Consider the following 5,570-nt stretch of genomic DNA (forward strand, 5'->3'; position numbering starts at 1 on the left):
CAGGGATGGGCTGCAGCATGGGTATGGGGTATGACAGTGAGCCTGGGCTTGTGCGGTGGCAGAGCAGGTATGAGGACTGGCTCTGCCTCTTACATTATGTGGCCTCAGGCACATCTCATTACCTCTGACCCCCGCCTTGCCCACTCCTCAGAGGGACTGACCACCCCTGCCCTTCCTCGGAGTGGTTTTGGGCGGTGAGATCACCTACTTGAAAGCATCTTGGAGCTGCCATGAGCTATTTGAGGGAAAGAGATCGTGTCCTTGTTTTAGCAACTCTCCCTCAACGCCTTCCCACAGATATTTGGCCACCACTGCAAGTGATACTTATTACAAGGTAAGCACATGGGTGTGAAAACATAGGTAATTTTAAAAGACTCAGCATCCACTCCAAGCCAGTTGGGGGTGACACATTTTAGATGCATGATCTGTAAACCTCTCCAAAATATTCTTAGCTGGAAATTAGTATCCTCATCTTATGGGTGAGGAAACAGAGGCTCAGAGAGAGGAGGAAGTTGCCCGAGGCAGATTTCAAAGCCCAGATTGTCTGCTCATCGGCCCTGCTCCCCCTGCCCACCCTGAACCCACAGCGCAGCCCTTGGACTCCAAAGGCCAGGCCCAGGACATTTAGGGATGTGTTGGCTGCAGACATCCCTGCGGTGCACATTGCAGGTCTGAGTCGTCCCACCGTGCTCCAGAGAGCTCTCGTGTACACAGACATCTCTCTGCCTTTAGAATCTGGTTTTCCAAAATTATGATAATGGCAACTTCTAACACTCAGGGCATGTGGCTCAGCTTTATATGTTCAGTACCTCGATCCCCACTGTCATTGCCTGTTTTACAAAAGGTGGGAGGGGTGACGTCGCTTGCCCAAGGTCATACAGCTAGCAAGTAGCAGAGCTGGGACTTGAACACAACTTGACCCCCAAACCTCCAATGATGTCAACCACTGTGTTTCGGGGATTTAAGGAAGAAAAAACTGCGAAGGAAGAGAGAAGGCTGGTGCTCAATTCTGAGGATATCCTGAATGCTCTCAAGGAAGGCCAAGAATAAAGGAAGAGAAACATAGACTAATAGAGCCGGGCACCGACCAAGCCAGAATGTACAACGCAACCAAGATTCCCCCCCAAAAGTGTTCTATTTTCAAAATGACCACACGTTAAAAATGGCTCCTGCAGACAAGGAACAGAAAGGCCAACCCTTGCTGCTCCCTCGGAATTGCAGTTCCTCAGAGCCGCCACCCAGCACAACCACCAGAACCAGGCCTTGCTGTGGACTCTCACCCAGGCAGGTGGATTTTTCATAAAGACTTTGTTTTTGATGTAGAGGAAAATAAAATTATTCTCAGGGGCTCTGACAGCTTAGTGAACCAGGAAAGACTGTCCAGCCCCCCTGTCTCACGTGCCTGGCGGGGTCGCTGGGAACCTGCAAGCCAGGGGAGGGGATCGGAGAAAAGGGCGAGTGGCTGGAGAGAAGGGAGAGGCTTTATAAATAAATCTGTCCTCCCTCCGCCTTGAAATCACAGCACCGTGACAGGTTGTGAAATTAAATGAAGAGCAGGCAGGGCCCTGGAGAAGCTAAAGCATCAGTGAGGAGAGAGGGTGCAGGAGGGTGATAAGCTAGAGAGGTAGGTTAATGATAACACAGGTAAACAGGTGGCCCGTGAGAGGAGTCAAAAAGCCCTGGGTTGTGCACTCATCTGTGTGTGTGTACTTGTGTGTGAGAAAGATACATACACACACACAAGGAGGGAGGGGGAGAGAGAGAGAGAGAGAGAAGCCCATGAAATCCATTTGTATTTCAGCCCTCCCTCCCTTTTAACCTAATTAAAAGGGTCCTCCTCCCCTACATGGAGGTCTGTGTGGATCCCCACATTGTCCCTGCCAGTCCATCTCTACCCTCATCCCCAAAGGTCACTATAAACTACTTTGCAGTGAAGGTATCTTTAAAATTTAACACCCTGTACCCCACTGACCAGGAGTGGAGGGATGATTAGGCAACCTGGTCCCAAAGAAGGGATACCAGAAATGACTAAACTAGGTCTTCCAGAAAGAGGGACATCCCCCTGCCACAGACCCCAGTCATCTCTCACTGACCTGCATCAGGTAGTTGGGAAGATGTGCCTCAAATCTGCTCCCTGAGTTGTACCCCTGAGGCAGGGAGCCCACTTCCCAAAGGCCTGGAGTACAGAATATTGTTTGAGGGATGGGTGCCCGTTCTCTCAGTGAGGTTAAGCATTTCCTTCCCCAGATTTACTCAGTGGTTGTTTCTTATATTTCCACTTCCTTGAAAGTCTGCTTCCTTGCTGAATCATCTCAGACCTTCATGGTCCCTCTCCCCTGGCCCCTCTTACCCCCAGGAGCCTCTCTGGTCTGAGGTTGACCCTAGGGACTACTATGCTATAGATTGCATTGTGTCCCCTGAAATTCACATGCTGAAGCCCTAACCTCCAATTTGATGGAATCTGGTAGTAAGGCCTTTGGGAGATAACTGGGATTAGGTAAGTTCATGAGGGTGGGGTCCTCATAATACGGTTAGTGGCTCTATAAGAAAAGGAAGTGAGAGAGTTTGTTGTTTCTCTACCATGTTAGGACACAATGAGAAGGTGGCCATCTGAAAGCCAAGAAGAGAGCCCTTACCAAGAACTGAGTGGGCCGGCACCTTGATCCTGGACTTCCCAGCCTCCAGAACTGTGAGAAATAGTGTCTGATGTTTAAGCTACTTAATCTCTCGTATTTTGTTATAGCAGAACAAGCAGACTAATGCATACTGCAAATAATTCTCAAGCCCTTTCAAGTTTATATAGCATTTATTGACCCTGGTACCAGAAAAAGTTGAAGTCTGAGAGGCTGTCCAGTTTGCAGGGACTTGTGGTCTGTTTGATAATACAAGACTCACCACAAGGCAGACAGACATATATAATAAGGTCTCTGAGCAGAAGCAGCTCAGTGTTGATCAGCATAGTCTGAGCATACCTGGCTCAAGGACAACCATTACCAAATATACACACTCTCACCCATACAAACACACTTTTTCCCCTCAAATCCTTGGTAGCTAAGCTGTGTGACCACATGGGACGAAGTCAAGAGAAGTCTGCAGCCTGAGTAGGTTTCTCCAAGAGCTCTCAGTGTGACCTTGACAAATGACATCCCGTGAGTTAAGCTCACAAACTAAACCAGTGGCTCCTGCCCCACTGGCCACCATAGCCGCATGGGAAAGACATGCCTGGCCATGGACCTTTCTATCAATTTGGTTCAGATTGAGCCCAGCCTCTTTCTTTGGATGGTTTTGTCTTCTTGCTCACGGCCTTTTTTGGTTTGTTCAAATATTTGCCGTATATTTTTTCCTACTCTGACTGGGGGCAGAGTCTTGTTAGCTTAAGGATAATCCTTGAATGAGATTGTCCTCCACAGTCCCTTCTAGAGGTGGGAATTTCCTCCAAAGCCCTGGGATTGAGGTTTTCGCCATCTCATCTAGGACTCTCTGACAGAGAGAGGCTTCATGTTAAGTTCAGCTTTTCCTTCATATGAGGGGATAGTTGTTGCAGACTTATGGAAAGCTATTCCAGAACACATGCTACCCACTCCCAGAAATCTGCCTGAGCTACCCAGTTGCAGTCAGAGTCCATTTACACAAGGCTGAGAGTTCTCCACACATAGAGAACTTTAACATCCCCAGGTAAATAGCTCTGCAAGGAGAACATGCAAATTATGGCTTAAAGCCTGCCTCTATTTTTGCACAGTGCCTACAAATGTGGCTTTACCTTTTAGCTAGGGCAAAGTAGCTACTACTTCTTTTATGCAGAATCTATGCCCTGCATGAATTTGTTTCCTGAGACTGTTAGAAAAATAAAGAAAAATAAAGACCATGAGCCACTTGGTTTCCCTTCATATACCCAGCAGGCATGATAGCGTTAGATGTGAAGTGTTTAAACATCAGGTTACTTAGAGCATCGTTTTGAGCAGGAATGAATAGGTTAAAGCAAGACAGAAAAAGGGTGCAGTCAATCAGGTAGTCTGGAAGATGCTAAGCTTGTGCTGGAGATTTTATCATCAAGACTTTGCAATCAAGGTTTTACAACAATCAGAGAATCCACACGGTTGAGGAGGAAGTATAAAAAGTCAGTCAGAACATCAAAGGATGCAGTGTGGAAGGCATAAAGTACCACACACCAGGGGACAAGAGGAAAAATTAGTTACAGAAATTGATCATTAGGAAGGTACAATTGTAGGATAATATGAGCTGAGGATGCCTAGAGAGGCCATGGGATGTCTGTAGGCCCTAAGGTGCAGGTGGATTCATGCAGTTCTCAGCAAGCCCAGCCTGGCCCCATGTGTCTGAGAGGTGAAAGTGAATGAAGTAAGGTGGAAAGATGGTTGGGTTTTAAATCGTTGCCTAGTGGTTCTGCTAAATTTGATCAACTCCTCCTCAGTCTTAAAATGAAAAAAAGAAAGGTGGTGGTGGGATAGAAAAGAGAGCATAGAAAAAAGAAGAATGCAGAGCAGGAGAAGGAGAGAAGAATGAGACAAGGATAGAAGAATGCAAAGGAGGATAAAGTGGGGGATAAATGAAAATTATGGTCTCAGAGACAATATTAAAATGACTGCAGTGTGTGTCTGTGTGTGTAGGCATGTGTGTGCGTGTGTGTGTGTTTACTTCTGTTTCTGGGAAGATGTAGTAGACATATGTTTTCCTTTTCCTCCTGCTAAGAACAACTAGAAACTCTGGACAATTTACATAAAATGAACATGAGAAGACTCTGAAATGTAGAGAGAAAAAAGTAGATGAGTTAGGGACTGTGGGATCTAAAGAATGACACAGTAGTGGGATTCCTGGGAGGCTTTTTGGTTCACATATCCCAGACCAGGATAGAAGCCAGCAACAGGTGCAGACAAAACAAAGAAACAAACAAAAACAAGAAAAGCCTGCTCTCTCTAGCTAAGGAATGAGGAAAAAGGCAGACTAGCAAGACACAAAACTTTTAGACAATAACAATTTTACTCCAAACACTTCAGACAAAAAAACCTGCCAACAAAATCCTAGTGGGGAGCATAGACTTCTACCCTCATGAGACTATAATCAGTTACCCCAACACCCCTGCCAAAGTGGTGTCAGAAAAAGTCAAGTAGAGAGCCAGGAGATCACCTCTGACAGCTGGTTACAAGGACTCCCTGACCCCTGACTGAAGTGTTAGTAGAAATCACATGAAAATCTGGAACTCTAACCTTCACCCAGCAATAATGAGGGGCCCTTCCCTCTGGTGTCAGTGGGGGCTGAGTGAAGAACCTTGACTTCTACCCCACCTGGCAGTAAGAAGGCAGTGCCTTTCGTCTCCCTTTCCAGATCAGTGGTGCAGAGAGCAAGTTAAAACAGGAGGTTTAAGTAAGATTCAGAGTTTCATAACATAATACAGAAATGTCCAGCTTTCAATCAAAAATCACTTGTCATATCAAGAACCAGGAAGATGTCAAACTGAATGAAAAAAGACAAGAGATGTCAAACCCAAGATGATAGAGATGTTACAATTATCTGGCAAAGATTTTAAGCAGCAATAATAAAAATGCTTCAGTGAA

Source organism: Tursiops truncatus, chromosome 1, assembly GCF_011762595.2.
Source record: "Tursiops truncatus isolate mTurTru1 chromosome 1, mTurTru1.mat.Y, whole genome shotgun sequence".
Taxonomy (NCBI): Eukaryota; Metazoa; Chordata; class Mammalia; order Artiodactyla; family Delphinidae; genus Tursiops; species Tursiops truncatus.